General features: G+C 45.2%; 1 protein-coding gene across 2 annotated transcripts in view; it reads left to right on the top strand.

The window, feature by feature from the left end:
- Window positions 1-102: 102 nt before the first annotated feature.
- Window positions 103-21,093, top strand: part of glis2b (GLIS family zinc finger 2b) — a 32,527-nt gene continuing 11,536 nt past the window's right edge. The window contains exon 1 of one of the 2 annotated variants that reach the window (XM_033644123.2): window positions 103-992. The gene's annotated coding sequence lies outside the window, so the exon portion shown is untranslated. The remainder of the gene's footprint in view (window positions 993-21,093) is intronic. The other variant, XM_033644124.2, reaches the window with a different exon arrangement.

Raw genomic sequence — 21,093 nt, 5'->3', positions numbered from 1 at the left:
AGAGAGAGAGGGAGAGTTTGGAGAGGAGCCGGGGACTGCCCATGGTGGATGGGCGGAGCAGTAAGCATGCGCTGAGCTGGCAGACTCTGGGCTGGTCCTGACGGGCTGGCTGGGCTCCGGGCGGCTGTCTGTGCGCTTCAGACGGTCTTGGGGGAGACTACCACCAACACTCATCGTCTCCTTGAGTGCTCAGAGAATTAAAAAAAAAAAATAAAAAATAGAAAAGAAAAATAGAAGATACACGAGGACAACTGCGAGAAAAGAAAGCAAACAGCTCCACCTCGGCATCTGGAAAAGCACCGAAGAAGAAGGAGACGATCCTCCCCCTCTACCCCACACCCCGTCGCCAACCCGCCCTATCTACCCTACCCACCACTCCGTGCCATCCCTCTGGTCTCAACTGCCCTCCCACCCCGTCAGGAGAACCACGACCACCCATAGGAAACCCCACTTGACCAGCGTTGCCATTAAGCGATGCGCTTTGAATTTAGGAAGAAATCACCTTTGCGTTTTTGATGCACAACACAAGCAGTGGTCTTCATTTTTTCCTTTTTCCTCAGCGGGAACAGTTAAAGGTTACGGATCTGGGTGTTTACACTTCTTGACGGGTTTCCAGTGGCATGATAACATGCAGAATATATCATCCCGCGGCAACAACAGACAAAGCTGTCATCCCATAGATTAGTCTTTATTTGAAACAAGCAGCTGTCACACACGCTGCGTTTGAGCTCATGTTTGCTTTTTCCCATGCTTAGAAAGAATCCCGACAATGGTCTGGGAACGGACCGCCTCTCCAGACACCTAGAAATATTTTTTCAAGACGCATCAGCTCTATATTTCGTGCTTATCGAAGAAAAAGCGACACATTGACGAGGAGTCATTTGACACCGACGCCGCTTGAGCCATAGGACTTTGCGTGCGAAGTTTGCACCGGGAAGAGGGGGGCCAAGTCGGAGATATCTCGGCCATATCCACGGCATTTTCCCTGTAAGGTAAGCCAGGAGCGAGCCTATCTTGCATGTCAGTCCTGTATACTGTGTCTGCTGTCATGTGTGTCCACGTTGGTGTGAGTGCGCTGCTACAATGTGGAAAAATTGCACGAGTTCAAACAGGGTAGTGACCTATTTTCAGAGACTCTCTCCAGCGGTGCGCCCATATCCTGCAGCTTGGACTCCCCACACTGTCATATTCAAGGCCGGTCGTGGCGGACGTGCCTTTACCGGCGTTTGTGCCATTTACGCACCGTGTCAGTACCTCTTTGAACACGGGAGCGACCTTTTTCCTCCGCTTGTCTGCATCCTCTCTTAAACTATCATCCCCCCCTCCTCAACCCTGAGACATTTTTAGAGCAGTTTCACAAATCCTGCCCTATATAGGGGCGTACATCACAGCTCAGCCAGCTGTTGTGCAAGACGCAGGCTTGCACTGAGCTCCTCTGATGTTCTGTCACAACATCTGATAAAGAGTTCAACGTCTACAGACTGCTGACATCCACTTAAAACAGTTATGTATTGGTAAATAAAACTGTGACCGCCACATGAGGTAAACAGCCACAAAAAAAATCACACTCATCCTCAGATTTACTTTATAGTCTCCACACAATAGACTAAATACGCTCATGTCACTAAGTTAAATGTGAGAAAGTGTAGCTAGGTTTATGATCCAGGTCTCAGCAGCAGATCTGTGGAGCTGGTCAAATCTTTGCCTTCCCATTATATCATTTTTGTTTAGACCAATTCTAAGTGAGTCGAAGGCATGCATGTAGTGCAGGGGGCAAGGATGAGCACAGGCACAGAGGCCTAGATAAAGAGCTATTTTCCTCCAATTAAGCAATTCCACTGTCCCTAAGCCTAATTGTGTGCACACTGGGACTGGGTTTGGGATGGACCTTCTCCCCATTGGCTGCCTCCCATGGGCCCATTGTTTCAGAAGATGCCAGGGGAAAGAGCCGAGCCCTGCCAAGGCTGACCTAACAAGCCCTGTGCTGGAGTGGAATAAGGCCTGATCATTAAAAAGCATTAGGCCACAGTGCAGATCGAGGCACACTCAGGGGGCTGCAGTTGTATTTTGGATCTGAGTAGGCTTGCCGTATATTTCCAAGGTGACTGTATGAAGAGTATAACGCGTGGGCACATGAGAGAAACTGTCACACAGATATCATATGAGACTGGAGGAGGTCTGGCTATGGGCCCACTGGACCTCTCTCAAAGTATGTGGGGGAAGAGGAGCGGCGAAAGAGGCCGCACAGGCTTTGTGTGGAGGGAGGACTTTGACTCCCTCTCCTCCCACCCTCTTCCAGGCCCCTGCTATTTAATCCATAACCCCTCTCTGAACTGTGAGCACAGGTGCTCCTCGCGACCACGGCCTGCTTGCCACATTGTTTATCCAATCAGCTGATGATCAGTTCAGCCACAGGTCAACCATAACATCCATTTGACAGAAAGACCGGGGCCAGACGAAGAGGCATCTATCACCAGCCACACACTGGTCGTGCAGGCGATACCTCTCTTACACAGCACTTAGTCACTGCAGAGAAAATGCTTTCAGCGCCAATATAAAGCCAGATGTCCACTGGGGTCCAGCTGTGCATCCCTGTGGTGGCATTCCACACTCTCAGGATGTGTGCGTGTGTGTTTGTGTGGGCAGCCTTTTTTTTTTTTGCTGTACATTTTCTCACCCTGACTGCATGCTTGGCCAGATGTAGATACTTGTGACAGCTGCTGGGTGCAACAGCTTGCACAGAGCTTCAGTCAGAGTTTGACACCAAGTTGCTTCATCTGCCGCAACGGGTACGCAAGAAGATATACCATAAAGGCTTTCCACCCATGCCTGTCTCTGAAAGCAAGTCACGGGTGTGGTTGTCGCCTCCCTAATTTTCCCGTGCCTTAAGGTTTTGCCTCGCACCACAGCTGTGTGACATCATACCCCTGAGGTCTCAGACCGTGTGAGGGTAAGGCAGCTGCTTTATGGTGGAAAAGGTGGACCCTAATGGCATAGTCCTGCGTCAGAGAACAACCACGAGGCATGTGGTGGAGGGATGGTGGGAACCCACAATGCACTTGTACTTAATGCCTTAAACCAGGCTAATAAAAGTGTACCGCATCTGATGTAAAAAGAAGCAGTTGAGTCTGACATAGTGTGTATGGTATCAGGAAGGAACTGTCATCTGAAATGTAAGGTGACGACAGAAAGTTTTGTTTTTCACACAAGTGTTGTGGGGCCACTAAAATATGTTTTCCACTAGGGGTAAAAGAAAAAACTCAGAGGAGGACGAGGACTGCTACCAGTAATTGGGTGGAATATAAGTGGTACAAACTACAGTGGGAGAGCCAGTGCGAGTGTTTGAATTGATATCACAGTGGGGTTTCATAGCTGCCGGGGATTACGGTCAAGCTGAAAGGCAACTCAGCAGCAGGGGTGGTAGGATTATAGTGGTCTTTGAATGAGGCAGCACGCAGTCAAAACAAGGCACCTGATACACACTTGCATTTATCTTCACAGGGATAAAAGCCACTTTATTGTAGACCCACATGACAGATATGTCCTTCCTGTGGTTACACTTGTAGACAAGAACATGATACCAATTGGATTTCTAATCAGACAATTTGTGATTCATCCGTTACAGACAATAGTACGCCCACAAGTGAAAACAACTGGACGCCAACATTAAGAGGCTTTGGGGTGCTTATTTTCGAAGTTGGCACAAAGATAGGGGTATCTTGTGAAACTGGACAACCCAAGGCATCCATTGGTACAAACCATGTTGGCACAGCTCATTTTGACATGTTGCACCATTAGGAGCACTTTGCTAAATGTCAGATGTGGAGTAAAGAGCCAATTCATTTGCTGGGATTTTGCCTTCAAATGAAATTATTACCATAACCTCTTCCACTCTGTAGCAACGCTGGCGTTCTTGGCTGAGTTTTAAAGCCAGATAATGATGGTACTGGTATCATATGAAACTAGAAGACCTGATGAACTGGTATCAACCATGTCGTGCTAGCTTGTTGGGAAGGGGGCCAAATAGTGCTGCAATGCTAGGCTAAATTTTGGCAGAGGAACAAGTGCCAAAGGCCATGTTCAAAGGGGTCCTTTGAAACCTCATCTCAAGATAACTACATAAAAATAGATTCTATGGGTACCCACAAGTCTCCCCTGAACTTGAGAAGGCATATATATAGCATAAAAAAATCCTGAAATACACAAGGCTTTTGGTTTTGATGTGCCACCCCAAGATTTTCAGTGGCCCCATCTGGCCACCTTCTGGAGGCACCACTGTCAAGAGATGAAATATGACTAACATTAGGTTAATGTCATGTTGAATGGAATTGCTCATCCCAGCTCTTGACCTTTGATTGGGCTGAAAATGTCAGAGGGGATACATGATGTAGCCCGATGAAGGATCATGTTCCTCCAGTGAGATGACTTAGAGAGAGGATGTGGGGTAGGCTACAGTAACCATGGTCGGATTTGGATGAGGTCTTTTAAAATTACGTGTCACAGTGTTCGTGTATTATGATTTATCTTTTTCGTATCAATTCTTCTGCCACAATACCAACAGATTACAATTCAGTTTCATAATCCATCTGTTATTACTAACTTGACCTCCTTACTTTGTAATTAATATGGAGTTTTTTGGCAAATTCTCGGTTATTTTGCAGCTGATATTGGCTGAACGGTAAACCAGCGGATTTCATTCGAGCCACAAGGCTGAAGTCACCAATGTAATTCATTAAAATCTAAGTTGAAACAGAGCAGATTCAATAGCTGAACTTGAGTTAAACTTGAAAATGACAGCAAACAACTCTCTCATATCAGCACGGTCTGGCACTGTGCTTTTTTTTTTCTTCCACAAAATATCTCATCACTAATCATTGCCATGTGTGGAACAGTGGAGGTGACACACTCATACTTTGGAGTGCTGCAGCGTGATGTGTCTATGTGGGGTGACGGCCAGACTCCTGGACCCATACGTTAAGAATAGACAGAGCGGATACAGAGCTTGACTCACACTAACTTGCAAACTGAAGGAGACCAGTGCATACCGCTTTGCTCCCTGGCTGGCTGGGCTCATGGAGCGTGCATTTTTCTCCAGTTAAACTGTAACCACTAATCACCTCACGGCCTCACTGTTTCCTCCTGGAGCAGACCATTCCTGGGTCCCCAGGGTGGGTTTAAAAAAAATTGCCCCCCTTGGGGAATATATGGTCTATCCTTTTTTATAATCACCTGTGTGGGACATCCCAAACGTGCACAAGGCTCTTGCTCTCTCAGCGAGGATCTGCCACAGCAAAGTTGAGGGGTCAGTTCCTCTGTTGCAAGTCTGCAGGCCTGCATTTCCAAAATAAACACAGACAACTCAGTGCCTCACTCCAGCTACCCCACCCTACCTCTTCTCATTCTCTTTAATGCTCCTTCTGCGCTCCCTGCTCAGTGTTTCTATCGTGAGAGAATTTCAGCTCGTGGAGCCCTTCAGACAATACGCAGACCATGTCTGGGGCAGGGCACACTTGGTGAGGAAAAGTTAAAGAAAGAATACAGGAGTAACGCCAAGACTTGAAAGAATAACAGCAATGCAAAGGAGCTGTCGCAGAAGGGGTGGAGGGAATAGAGGAAAGCTTGTTTTTTCAAAATCCGTTTTGGGTTTCCACCAACATACTTTAAACTTACAGATGATAGCAAACTTGGATCTAGCCGCAGCTTTGAGATATCTGGGAGCTCAGTTCAAGGAGCTGTGAGTTGTTCGGTAATATGCTCACAGCAATGCAGTTTAAGTGGAGACACAGCTGGTTTGTATTATTATTTACTTGCTTGGCCAACACCCTGGATTCTCCAGTCTCCCCTCAATAGCGCTACAGCTAGTTCAGTATGACTGAGGTATGTATGTGTGTGTTTGCTTGTTTGAAGAGAAAAGAAAGGGAGGAGTCGGACAAGAGGGGCTCTGCCTGTAAGTGCGGGTGAAGAATCGCATGCTGAGAAGGGAGAGACGGGGGAGAGGGATTGATGGTGTTTTTTAAAGAAGGGGATGAGGTAGAGACGGGTGAGGCATTTTGGAGACTCAAATGCGACTCTCAAGTCTGGGCCTGGGCCCGGCTCCCTGTCTGGGCATATCCAGTCCTGTCAGCTAGCTTCCAGACTTTGCCCCCTTCACCCCCTCCTTCCCTCCATCCCCGACTCCCTGGGACTCCATCTCCTCCTCGCTTTTAACTCCACTCCCTCCCTCCCTCCCTCCCTTGCATTTTCGTCTCCCACTTTCCATGAGCCCCCAGCTTCATAAGTGATGCTTACATTATATAAGACATTCTTCATCTTATACATGCAGTGAAAGAGAGAAGGAGAGGGGAAGAGAGAAAAAAGTTTGGCCTGTAAGTGTTTACCTTCTCTGTGGTGTTGTGGAGATGTTGCCAGCACTAATTTAATTCATATGTACCATGGCTGTTTTTTTTTCTTATGAGGGGAGCCTTGTGTAATTTGGAAATGTTTTAAGTTTGAGGTTACATTTTGTGAAATAAAGACTTATTCTGACCTCAGATGCTTCTATGAAGTAGCCTCACTGTTTTTATTTGGTTGCTAAAAGTTTTAATAACCGACTCTCAGTGGCCATCTTGAATTACGACCAGTCACTATCTTAACACAGCCTGTTTCTCTGTCTTCCACTGCGTCCGATTGCTTCTCAACGCCCTTACTCCTTGGTCTCAATAAATGGTGCTGTCAGTCACGGTGAGCTTGGCTATTTTCTTAATTGATTCTAAATGTCAGTATTGATTCAGGACAGAAGAGTGTGTAAGAGCACGAGCATCGCCCTGACCTTCAGCACTAATTGAGATCCTCTCTTAGGCTCGTTCTTTCCAACGCTGCCGATATACTGTACGATTGTCCGCGGCACATTTATCAGCCCTCACTGTTCAGAGGGTTTCGCCAAATCAAAAGAGGAATCGGCTCCAGATCTTTGTGGAGCTTGTCTCCAACAGATCGCAACACATGCCAACAAATTTAAATCAAGAGTTACTCCATTTTGCAGCATTATGCTCAACTCTGTCTGTCGCCATCTCGCTCGCCCTCCATCTGTCCCTTTGCATCTGTCTCTCTGCTCTCTTTCTCTGTTTCTCTCTCTTGGATAGAGCCGCAAAAGATAAAAGCTGTAGGGTGGAGCCTGTCACTTAGTTGAGCTAGGACACAGAAATACAGAGAGAAAAGGGAGAGGGAGGGAGATAAAGAGAGGAGAGAAAAGACCGTCATATTGACCTTGTCTTAATGCCAGCCATGGTGGGAGGGGACACGGGGTGGAGGGTTACTCAGAGAAAACAGGCGCTCCATGTGAGGAGGGAGAACACAGGGCTGCCGTTAAGTTGGCACAGCCTCACAAGGAAAAGACAACACCGGCTTTGTGTGTACATATATATGTGAGATCACTGGCAAGGGAGGCAGAAGGGCTGAAATGGCGGTATAGCAGACAGTATGGGGGGCACGCCCAAATTTAAAGAAGCAGGAGCTCCTTGATCACCCTGTGTGTGTGTTTGCCCCCCAACACACACACACACAAAAATACACATCCAGTCACTTTGTCCGCTAATTGCTCTCTGCTGTTTTGTATTTCTCCCTCTTCCTGTTTTCCTCCCCTTTCAAAATGCTTTGGTTTTGGAAGCCGAGCCCCTGCCCTGTCCCTTCTCTCTGTACATAAACACACTCAAGCACACATGTAGACTCACATGCTAACAAACACCAATGGAGACACTCTCTGTCCAAAGCACATCTGGCTCTGTGTGCCCCCCCTCCTCCCCTCCTGGCTCTCTCCTGGGCAGCATGGCTGGTGCACAGGTGTCACCCAGCCCTCTCCAAGGACAGGGAGTGGCCATCCAGGAATTCTGGGGCAAAGAAATAGGAAAGTTACGACACTGTGGACGTGTCTGACAGGCCTCAGCACCACCACACAGCGATAAGAGACCAACCACCCACCCCACCCCGTGCATTGCCCCCAGCCTCCTGGAGGCCGTGTTGCATAAAGCTGTTGTTGGGATCATATTACTCTGGCTATTGAATAAGAAGACTTGCTTCCCAGGGAGTTCACTATGTGCCGTCGGCTTATTGAGTTGCAGGCAAATGAAAGTGGCCGGGGTCAGTGTGTAAAGGCGAAAGGGGTTTGTTTCTCATGCGTGTGGTGCCATAATATTCCTGTCCAGGAAATGACTGTGAGACAGGCGCACCCCTCCCAGTGCTGGAGCGGTACCACAACGCTCTGAACTGGTCTGAACTCCACAACACACAGCCAACACGCTGTGCACCAGTGTGCGTGTGTACACGTATGCATCGTCTGTATGGCTGTACAGTTGGCGTGTTTATGTGTGCATTTACTGAATGCCTCCGTAGCTGGGAGGATAGACCACATTGGCCCAGCAACTGTTGCTGAAATACACCCAGGGGTTTGCTGCTTATCGTACCACACTTTCCATATGCATGTCACCCCTATTAATCTGCCCTCAGCTTGCTGTTAACTGTGTGGGAGAAAGGGGAGAGAAAGAAAGAGAGATTTCTGGACCTCCTCCCATTCCCTCCTACCCAGTGGCTTAGAACCGGTGCTGGGTTTTCACCAGTGAGGCAATATAACAGACATCTCCTGTTGACTTCAATGGCAGCTGCTTTATACACTTAAAAGAAGCCTGAAGCTGTGTCGGTTATCTGTGATATACTTTACATACATCCTCACATTTTGGCGTGCACACCTGTGTGCTTCTTTTTGGGCTGAAGCCATTTCTCCAAAGGCTTAAACTCTGCTCTGGGTTTTAGGGAGCGGCCTTTTGTTTGTGTGTGTGTGCTGAGAGAACCTGGTATTTTAAAGATTTAGGCAGGTGCCAGTGCTTTGCATTCCTGGCCTGACCTTGTGCTGCCTTTAGGGGAGGTCTGCCTCTACAAAGCCGGCAAACCAGGGGTGAATGTGTCCGTGCATACGTGCGTGCACATCTGCACATATAGGCATGGCAGGGTTTCAGCTTTAAGCTTTGCCTTTTAAAATGCTACACCGTCCCTTTTTCCATTCATGTCTAAGTGCTGTGCGTTTGATAAGATCACTCCTTGCATGCATGCATCTCTACAGGGCTTAGCATGCCCCTGCATATCCATTATATACACTCAGTGGGGACACATGTCATCTGCACCGGCCCAGCAAGGAAATATAGACGAAAGGACATTTTTGTTTGGGAAAGTATAGACCTCCAGAGATTATGTTAAAATGCCAGATCTGACAATGTTACACCTCCACAGATATTACTTGAATTTTATACTGCCAGTCTAGCTGTTAGAATAATGCTAATGTCGGTGTGAGTCAGCTGGAATGACAGCATTTAGTGTGGGAGTAGCGGAGAACCATCACTTCCGAAACACAGACCCTATCCAGCAGCCCCAGCAGAACGGACACAGCTGGTTGGTGGGCTGATGAGAGGGCAACGAGCTGGGACGTTGTGCTGTTTGATCCTCCAGAATCATATCCATTCAAAAGTTCCTCCAGCACCTTGACGAGAACAAATGAGTCAAAATAACCCCCGCACACCTCCCCGCATGCACGTAAAACAAAAACATGTTTACCCTGAGTTTAGCTGTGAAAATGCACAAACTGTAAAACGGAGCTGTTAACTTTTATCGCTGTGCTTTTTTTTTTTTTTCTCTATCACCCACCACCAGCTCTGTCAGCCTCAGTCTGTTTTTCCTCACTCTCTCATTGGCTTCATTTCTCCTTTTCTTTCGTCCCCTTCCCTCCCCACCCTCTCTTCTTTCCTCTCCTGTTGCTTTCCTACTGAGCGTGGTGCGGTGACGCCCCTGCTTTGGCTGGCGAGCCGACTCCAGACCCTGTGATTGCGCGCAGGAGTCGGAGGATTGCATCACTGCCTGTGGGGAGAGGCCACAGGAATGGACTGAAAACTGGGGGGGGGGGACAGTAGAGAGAGAAAGAAGAGACGTTAGAGGGGTTGATAAAGGAGAGGAAGAGAAGAGAGCGATGACACACGAGGGGGATATAGCCTGAGGAAGTGGGGAGGAAGTGGCGAGGGAATGGGGCTGAGGGAGATCATGCAAGTTTTTGTTTATATGAAAGTATCACAGAGCAAAGATGAGAGAGGAGGAGTGGAGGGAATGCGTTCAGTAGACTGCAGGAGGTAGAAAGGCCCAGCAGAGTTAGTGGGAGGTCAAAGTGAGCCGGGGTGGGGATGTCGATCAAATCTCCTGAGTGCAAAGACAAACACATACTTCCCTCCTCTTCTCCTCTCTCCTCTCCTCTCACGGACGGTGGTAGGCCTCCTGCTGTGTTCATTGGTTCCCCGCCGCCTGTTGCTGCGCTATGAGACTGTTTTGTTGTGAAATGCCCCACGTTATTGTATGATTACTCACCACTCTTCAAAGCCTACAGTACCGTTGTGTGAACCGCCTTAAGCATTAATGTTGTGTAGATTTGCTGCTTAAACACTCAGAGTCATCGTCCCCTGGAGGATTATCTGTTCACCACTGATTGCTGTCCCGATGCTGCAGTATAGATTAGAACGGTTTTAGCTGATTAAAAACGTATGCATCTGATTTTGAACGGGAGTAGGTGGGAGAAAAACTAACCAGTGACTCAAAACACATGTTGCTACACGTGGCCCCTCAGTCACGTACTGTTCATGTCATATAGCAGCTACTAGGGAGTCTAATAAATTGACTGTGGCTTGGGGGAAGTTTCCTAGCCTCATGCCAATGTACAGCTACTCTCTCCCCCTTTACCTGCCTCTTCTCTCTTCATTTGCTCTGTCTAAATAGTTTGAATGATTGCTTTAATTGCAGAGCAGTTTTTCTAATGATATTTGCAAACTCTCTCCCCTTCAAATGAATCACAGGATGAAAAACAAATCCTCAAGAGCTTTTCACGTTTTAGATGTTGATTCCTGTTGAAAGATAAAGTCAAATTCTTATTCCCAAAAGGCAGAGCATAATGGTATTGATCTGATAATGCAGGCTTCCCCTAGAGTTCACCCGTCATCCTTCCACCCGTCCATCCCCACCAAGAGTCGAGTCAGGTCACTGTGTCGTGCGATAATCCCGGGGTTGAGCAGGTCATGAGGCTTACTGACACAATGTGAAATCTCAGTCAGATGGCTGTTTATAGATCATTCATGGCCTAATCTCACTACACGGCGGACTAAGTGGAATTGCTGTTCTGTTGTCAGGTCTGTCTGGATGCTATTAAGATGCAGAGTGTGGTGGAGTGTTTCCTCTCAAATTAAAATTATGTACCACTCACAATTTCCCTCTAATGATTAATTCAGCCTGCTCTGCCTTGAATATCAAATCTCGGACGGAAATCAGAAGTGCTGTCGCTGTTGTATGTGTGTTGTATTCTTTACAGGGTTTTCTGCCCAACAGTATGATGTTGTGATGTGATTTGTTGCGTGAAGGGCTGCACCTCAGGATTATATTTACTGTTGATTCATTTTACAATTATTGTCGATGTTGATTTATTGATTTACTGTCTTTTCTTGTCCAACAATACAACCCAATCGCCAGAAAGAAATGTTGGCATTCTATGTTTGTTTAAATCACAGATATGTTAGATTTGTACATTATATTGTAGCAGATTCATAGACAACACTGAGGTGAAGGTGTGATTAGGTTTTGCCACAAAAACCACTGGGTTGTGGTTGGGAAGAGATCACGTTTTGGCCTAAAACACCCATGTTTGGTGGGTGTTTTTGAAAAGGCAGGGAAAGGTTGGGTGAAAACCACCCAGGTTTGGTGGCTTAAACTCCGCTGGGAAACGCGGCGTAGTGTCATTGAAAAACACCCAGATTTGGTAGCTCAGACATCACTGGGAAATGCCATAATGTGTTAGTAAAGAACACCCTATTTGTTGGCTCAAATGCCGCAGTGTGTTGATGTGCAATCTTTAAAAAATACCCAGATTTGGTAGCTGAAACACCGTTTGGGAAACTCTACCAAACACTCGGCTCAAACGCCGCTGGGAAACGCTGCAATGTGTTAGTAAAAATCACCCAGACTTGGTGCCACAAACATCGGTGGAAATGCTGCGAAAGGGTGCTAAAAATAAACCGATGTTGTCTCAAACAATGAGGACTGTGGCTTGGGTGACAGGCCATCTGCCATTCCCTCCACCTCAAGATGACAAAAGTCAGCTTATATATTATATCACCTTAGAAACATTGATACGATACAAATGATACATATTTGTGGTTTCAGTAACGTTCAGTGCAAACATTTTCTTCCAGCGAATGGGCTGAACAAACAGCCCAGAAGCCAACGAGAACCTAGAACTATCAAATGTTTGGCATTTTTGCTTAAAAAATAACGTAAACATTTAACTGATTATCAATAGAGTTGTCGATTAATTATATGTCAGTTGGATAATCAATGAATCCAGTAGCTGCACGGCATTACATTTCTTTATTCTGATGCTAAACTATGCTTTCTTGGTACGCTGCGACTCATTTTTTTGACTCAGTGTTTAGATTTTTTTGAAAACCACTTGGATGTACAGTTCACACACATTCCCTTTAACTAAACTGTGTACTTAAATGTCTCATAATACATGACCAGATGTTTGGAAAATCTTGAAATGCCAATGTCCGACTGTTCATACCACAGTTTGCATCCTAACAGAAATGTTAACATTCCCATCACTGAGAGATATCGCTTTAAGCACGCGTGCTCTTCCTTTCTCATGTAGCAGTCCCCTTTGACAACAAACCACAAGTGCGACCCGCCCTCCTCGCTCCATGCCTCCCTCCCTCCCTCCTGGCACCTTCCCTCCCTGCCTGCCCTCTGCCTGGAATTCCTCAGTGTCTGAACGCTCTGGCTGGAGGCCATCGGTAGCTCGCTGAGAAGCTTCCTGTTGCACTCTCTCCCTCCTTCAATCCGTCTATCCCTCCCTTATTCCCCTCCTTTCTCCCCTGTCTCATGTGTTGTCTCAGATATTTCTCTTCCTCTCTTCTTTTGCATCTTTATACCATGATTTTGCATGCTCACACTCTCTTTAATGCCTGGGCAATGTATATATGTATATATATTCCTATTCTCTTTGTACAAGCAGATCTTGTGCTAATGTCTCCCTGGGTTGAAGCATGTGAATACACGTGTCACTCAGTCTCTGTGTTTTAGCCGTTGTGACTCCAGTGCTCCAACAACTTGTCTTTTTCCTCAGTAGCCCTTCCCCAGTGGCTCCATGCATGCTGCTATTACATAATCCTGTGTACGATCCCGTGTGCTTTTTTGGGCAAGGAGAAGGGGGGAGAGGTTTAGATTGACAGCAAGAGAAAACTCAGTGGGTGAAACTTTTATTTATCTGTATAATTAAGTAGAAAGGGTGTGAATAGAGGAAATAACCTGGTAATGAATGTACCATTACCGCCAGGTGGGGGTTACAGGAGAAGGTGAGAGAAGAATGAGATGAGAAGTGGATGAGAAAAACAAACTGAAAGAGGAAGCACAGCAGTGAATGTGAGAGAAAAACAAAAGCAGAGGATAGAGGGATAGAGAGAAAGAGAAGGAGGGAGTGAGAGGCCCACAGGAGGAGGAGGAGGAGGAGTGGAAACTGAGGTTTCCTGTCTGAGGAGGACAGAGGCAAGAAAAAATCTCTCAGCTGTGTGTGTTTGTATGTTGAGTTATCCATCAGGGGTGGAGGTCGTATGCGGGGGCTGTGGCTCGGGTGTGTATGTGTCAGCGGAGGTGGGGTCACTTGTGGCTATTACCTCAAGAAAACGTCAGTAGTGACACAGTGGGAGTGAAGGAGTGACCGTTTTTGGTTTTCTTGTGTCTCCACATCAGTGATAAACAAACTAATAATTGGATGTTAACCTGTCTCGGGTTAGTCTAATTGTCTTTTTCATTGTTGGTGACAATGTGTGAAACCTCTGACTAATTTCACGTGGCTTTTTTATACGAATCCATGGAAATCTGAGGGAAAATTGCAAATAGGAATCGCCTTACTTTGAAATGTGCAAAATGCTTTGATCACATAAATCCGATTATTCACCGACTATTGTGTGCGTAGACCTGCTTGAAATGTGCCAAGTTGTTTATTCCTCCTTGGCCCCATTTACAGACGTGAAACCCAAATGTCAGTGGGGTCAGAGTTCACACCACACCCTCACCTCAATTAGTCACCTTTGACCCTTTCCTCCCCACCTGGTGGATGGAAAAACCAGCAGGTCTGGACATGACCCATTCTGCAACTGCAGGTCTTCACACATCACTGCTAAAGCACAGAATTACAGACCCAATGGAAATATAAACAGAGCTGTTTACCTGCAGTTCATTAAATGAGGTTGCTGTAATGTTGCGCCGCACATTTAACACGACAGAAAGTGCTGCCTTTACTTGGTCTCATTTTTGAAAATTGATGCAATAACCTTTGAATCATGTTTCCTGCCCTGAAAATGAGAAGAGCTAATACTGAATGAGCCTCAAATCCACACCAATATCTATGTGAGGCTATAGTAACCCTATAGTGACTGCAGATCACTGTTTGAGATGTGGGTGGGCTGTTTTTTAGAGATCAGTTGCTGTTTTTTAGGGCTGCCCTCGACTAAGAATCTTTCTAGTCGACCAATAGTCATCATTTAGGGCCATTAGTCGACTAGTCGCCGGCATGTTCACGATACTAATTTAATTATTAAATTATATATTTTGGGCAGGGCAACACAATGGTTTGAGTTGAAGGTGTGAGAAAGAAAAGTATCAGTAACATTGTTAACACTGTGCTACATTACAGAGAAATACAAAACCGTACTAATGAACCTTCATTAATATAGGCCTATATTTCATCTACAAGTGCACGTCACACACCGAGCGAGCCGCCTGTTAATGACGCTGTCGGCAAAGCAGTAATGATTGTGCTAAGTGGCTAATGGGCATGTAGCTACTTCCATGTTTCAGATGATACGTCATGTTTGTAGTCGACCAATGAAGATGAGTTTACATATCACCTTGGGTTCGTCCTTCACCTTCTCAAAATGATCCCACACTTTGGATTTCCTGCCTGACATGTTATTAACTAGCCTGTGGAATAACCACAGGTACCAGGCCTGGAAATTAGGGGCCGTACACATGCCGCATCTTGAACCACCTGGGTGCTACTCTTGTGCCTTTTTTGTGTCAGCTTTCAAGAGAGCAGCGGCAGGTTGTGTTTGAGGCTGCTAAGCAACTGTAACAAGCATCGTTTAGCATATTTACCTGATTTTTTTTTTTTCCCTGTGACTAACTGGCCAATGAAATCTTGCCAACAAATGATCTTTCTGGTCGACTAAGGTTTAGTCGACTGTTAGGGGGCAGCTCTATGGTTTTTCCACAGTTTTTTATGGAGACATTGCTACTTTTCCAGCAGGGTTTATGCCTCCAGCCCAGGGTATTTAAAGCCAGAACATGATGTTTTCCTTACCATAACCAAGTGGCTGTTGTGCTTAAACTTAACCACAAGTTAACCATAGCATTATTGAAATGTGAAGTTTCAACGTACCTGCTAGACAATAACACACAAATGTATTTGTGGTTTGCAGAAATGTACAACATTTTTTGGCTAATTGCTTGAAAAAATATTATATTAATATTTACGTATATTTCATTAAATTGTATTTTATTTTATTTATTTATTTTTAAACATTAACATATTACGCAAACACATTTCTTATTAGGGCCCTTTAAATTTGGCTACTAAATGTGCTATATGCTTTGCAACATTCAGAATTTGGGCTGGGATTGTCTTAACACGACTCTCACCTCTGATGTCACAAGCAGATATGAGGATGGCTGAGCTGAAATGGCTGCAGTTAGCAGTACTCGCTACATTAATGGTGCTAACAGTGGTAATAACAACAACAGTGCTGACAAAGCTAACAGTGTAACATGGGGGAGGAGAGTGGGGATTACTATTTTGTAAGAATTCTGTCCCGCCACTGTGTGTTGGGACAGCGTTATCAGCGTTAACTGTGAGCACAGTGCAGGGCGGCAGCAGTTAGCTAGCCAGTGGCTCGGCTATCAAAACAAAGAACAGAGAAGCTCATATCAGAACACACACAGAAAGAGCGTGACTTCATTCTCAGCTCAGGACACCATTATTCCACTATGTCCGTACATATCAAATAGTGATTTGCTGCTATATTAATGTCCAAAATCTCATCTTAAAGTCATTAAAAAAGAATGGCACAACCTATGCACTGAGCAGGACATTTTACATTTGAAAAAAACATTACTGCAAATTCTTGTTACTTATTAGCCGATATATGAAATACGTGATCAGCTAATACTGTCAAATAACATTAAACAGATTTGCTGATCAGAACTCTATTTCTTACTCACAATCCATCATAATTTAAGGGTCATATGATCCTGCCAGGTAACACGTGAGGGCATATTGAGCCCACAAACAATAGTTCATCAGTTGCACTGTGTTGGTCTGAGAGCTGTTAGTTACACATGTGGATGAATACTTACTCTCTGTAAGTAAGTACTTAGTGTCTAAGTCTATAACTCTATAACTATAACTTTCTCTCTCGTTGTGAGGACTTGTTTCCTAAGACGTGTCAGCGTAAGGAAACAAAATGGTTCACTGTGTGATAGTATTGAGATTGTTTTGTATTTTAGGAGTAGTGTTATCTTAGTTTCATTACATGGTCTTACACTGTATTAGTTTGGTGATGACTCACTAATTTTAAGATATCCACAGCCTCACAAGGATATCGACAACAAGATTTCTGGGAATTGCTATTTCCTGCAAGTACATTTTTATCGCAGCATGATTGCTCAGCCCTTTAAGACAACATGTTAAAGCCTTTCACACCAACCGTCACATCGCACCATAAGTTATTAGACGTTCCCACCGTCTTCTTTCTCTTTCTCTCTGCGTTCTGTGTGTGTGTTTGTGTGTGAAAATGAAAAAGAGAGAGCAAAGAGCCCCAGGGAGAGATGGCTTACCTCCTGCAGACCACCTCCCAGGGTCACAGCAGGAGGCAGATTAAGTTACAGCCAACCTCAGAGGGGGCCACACAAAATGTGCATGCACACACATTCTCTCGCCCTCTGAAACCCTCACAGAAAATAAAACATTACACAATATGATTTTATACCCTGTAACATAATCATCTTACGCCGCGCAGCTTTGACATCCTCTGATGCTTTTCGTTGGCTCGCGTTTCTCCCGTCAGATGGAGCCGATACACGATCCTCCTCAGATCAGATCAGGCTAAAGATCAATCGGTCGGAGCGGGGTGAAAGGTCGGCTCTGATCCGTGTGAGCCTAGCCTCGGTGCACGGAGGTGTTGAAACACATAGCCGTGCCTTGACCCGACGCACCAGCCCCCCTACATCACCCACTCTCTCTGACCTCGACCCGTGTTCACCCCTGAACATACACAGACCTCATCAAAGGGCAGCTTCCTAATGCAGTGGGGTGGATGTGGGACTCGGGTGGGAAGGGGAATAGGTGACAGGGGGTTGCTAAAGAGGACACACACACAAACCTCTCTTTCAGGACTCCTCCACTTCCTCCTCCCTTCATCCTCACCCTTGTGTATCCTCGCTGTGGCCCCTTCGGTCATCCCTCCTCTCCTCTCGTCTCCTCTCCCCTCTCCCTCCGCTGTAGCCTGTGTTTACTCTGCGAGCGAGAGAGAGGGCCCAGAGGAGGGACAATGCCGCCTTTCAGAGAGACTGTCGACCCCACGGCTGAGCAAGGAAGTCTGCATGGGGGCCAGCCAACACCCCTTCCACAAACTTCACAGCCATCCGCCACTGAGCTTTACACACACACACTTGCATATCACGCCAACACCAAACTCCTTCCCTCAGTGCATCATTCTTTCTCTCCATCGCCCTCTTTCTCTTTGTCTCACATTTCCCACAAACCCCCTCTCAGTGACTGTGGCTGTTTGGAGGATGTAGCCGAGATCCTGTAAATTCAGTCCAAGATCCACACGCTGTGAGTCACTTCCCAGCCAGTCTCTACTATTTCTCCCCTAAGAAATAATCATGAGGGTGGGCTGAGGTAAGATCCAGCAGCGGGGACTGATTCACCAGAAGCTGCACTGGCCCGGCTCCACTGGGAACACATTAGTGCGGTATGGACTGCCTTTGGGTGAGGCGGGTATTGTAGATATCTTATGACCTGCAGACCTCCAGTTTCTCGGAGTTTGAAGTTTGTTTGTCATGTCTGTTCCTTTGCAAAAAGTTTTTTGAGGCCACACACACACACAGATGTAGACCAGTATCAGCTGTCACGGAGGTCCATCAAAATTTAAACACACAACACCGTGCTTTATTCACCAGACATTTTCAGCTACCTTACCTCTATCATCGTGGTGTCTGAGGCTGTGTTTCTATTGTGACTAATACATCACCATAGATACTGTGTCTACAAAACAACATTATCAACACGCCTGTTTCAGAAAATACTGTTTACAAAATAATATGACTCTCAGTTGATACAAATGCTACAAGAGAAACTTTAATGACCATATTTCAATGCAAGGTAACAAACTCTGTGTTCTTATGACACCACTTTTCACAGCACTGTTTACTGACATTCCCTTCATTACTGTCTTGTAGTAAAGTGGGTGTGTAGTGAAGTGTGTAGTCTGCACTCTGCTAGACTGAATCTAGACCCTTCTCGTTTTGACTTAGGTAACAATCAGTGTTGGGCAGTAACGTGTTACACTAATAACATTACAGTAACGAGTAGTGTAACTAATTAGTAATAAAATTCCAGTAATGATATTACGGTCACCCCAAAACCAAACAACACGTTACTTTTCTTATCACATCGCGACTAACTTGAAATACAACAATCATATCAGACGACTCATTTTAGTAATCGTCATGCTGCACAGGCATGTCACAAAGCAGCAAGCTAGTTGGAAACGCTTACCTTAGCGGCTGGAAATATTCCCATCACTTTGACTTTGTTGAGAGTAAAGATGACAAGAATATTGTTGCTGCAGGTAGTCGGACTAAAACTATTTCCACTGCAAAAAACACATCCTCAAACCTCCGGTCTGAAACACCTCGGCTACTACAACAGACAACACAACAACGTGAAGCTCCAGGAAATACACCCCACCAAGGTGAGCCCTCCTCGGCTGCAGAGGTCGGCTGTAGCCCTGCACCAGCTAAACATCCCAAACTGGATTTTAATCGTGGACATCTGCAGCTACCAAGAAGTAATAAAGCTTGAGGCTGGATATGTGGTGGATGAAATGTTGGGAAAATACCAGTCACAGGCAACTGGAGACCCCCAGGTAAAAAAGAAGCTTCTAGCCTTAGCTACACTCACCAGCGATTACCCTGACATTCATGCAGAGGTGCACATCTGAATTTTGGAGAGATATGCAATAACCAGTTTTATGGGGTGTAACAGAAAAGTAACATAACGAGTAGTGTAACAAGTTACTGTTGGCAGGGAGTAATAAGTTAAGTAATATTATAACTTTTGAAAAGAGTAATATCTTACATTTTTATAGTAATGAGTCCAACACTGGTAACAATATAGCAGCCGGCTGGTAGCAAACAATCTTGAATTACAGTTAAACATTAAGCTAAAAGATGTTTCTGAAAACATATAAGGTGAGAAATAAACAATGCTGTAACAGAATCTTGGTTTACATTTGACCAACATGGCCTTGTTTTACAGTTTGATTGGGGTTTGAGAGAGCAAGAGAGATACTCTTTGTGTCTGTGGTGGCCATAGACTTTAAAAATAATGGACGTTGGGCATTAAAATGAACATTTTAACATGTGTTTCTTGTCCGCCTTGGAGGTTGCCGCTTGGTGGTGGCGGGCAAACGCAATGTGGAAATACAATCTGTAGTTTGAACAGCAGCCCAAGAGCTGGCAAAAATCTGCTGGATGACGTGATTTGAGCTGGGGGATGAGCAGGGACATCTGGGCACTGGTAAGATGGAGGAAAGTTTACCATAGTTCATTTACACATACGGCCCACATTGTTATGACACAGAGCTGTTTGAAAATCTGCGAGGTATCCCTTTAAATTGCCCAGTTTGAAAACTTTGGTATATTTAGCGAGGAACTAAATGTTGAAATGTACATTTTTTTAGTCTTTTAATTTGTGTTCAACAGCCCTCATGGAGTGAATAGTTTTACTCTTGTTCACTATTATTCCCATGAAATCATAAGAAGCATAAATGTGTTGAGATGAATTTATTGTTTTGCCTATAAAATGTCAGACACCAGTAAAAAATGCCCATTAAAAGTTCACAGAGTTCACGGTGATGTCTTAGAGATTACTTATTTTATCAGAGAAACTCTCCAAAATCCAAAGATATTCAATTTATTATCATAAAACACAAAGAAAAGGGGGAAATCTTCGCATTTCAGAAGGTAGAACAAGTGATTTTGGGGCATTTTTACTTGAAAATTGAATGTGTTGATTATTTGATTGTCAAAACTGTTGCTGATTAATTTTCCATCAGCGGACTAATGGATTAATCATCCAGTCTTTTCAGCTTTAACATGCTGAAGTGAGCAGGTCAGCAGAACAATAATGTAACCTTGTTAAGTAAAATACTGGGAAAAGAACTGAAATATTCACACAAACACACACACACACACTTGGAATTAATAGGAACAGGAAAATAAAGACCTTGCTAAGAATGATACTCTAATGCAGCTCACTGCTCATTTACACGGCCATTTCTCCTTCTACAAAAAGCTGCCTGATACCAACAATGCTCTTTATTATTTAGAGGAAGGGACGTACTTTTTAATAAATTGGCCATATAGTCCATAATGGAGGTTTAGTAATGGTTTGCACGTGGAGCAGCCGCCTGAGAGGAGCTTTTGTGTGTTGAGACCCCTGTAGTGTCTCTCTGTCTGTCTCACAGTGAGAGCTGTAGCGTCACATGATTTGAGGTGCCAAAGTGATTTATATTCCACAGTTGTCTGGATCCAAAAGTTCCATATCTGTTTCTCATCGTGTTTTATAGTGCGGATTATAGCGCTGATAAGAGGCCAGTTTTCTGTTTGTCCCCGCAGCTGATAGGAGTAGGATTTATAAAAAGGTTAAGCTGATTCTCGGTCTGCGCCTCAGGGTGAGGGCTTTTACTCGATTAAAGT

This window comes from Epinephelus lanceolatus, chromosome 18, assembly GCF_041903045.1.
Source record: "Epinephelus lanceolatus isolate andai-2023 chromosome 18, ASM4190304v1, whole genome shotgun sequence".
NCBI classification, from domain to species: domain Eukaryota; kingdom Metazoa; phylum Chordata; class Actinopteri; order Perciformes; family Serranidae; genus Epinephelus; species Epinephelus lanceolatus.
This window is presented reverse-complemented; position numbering and strand designations above follow the sequence as displayed.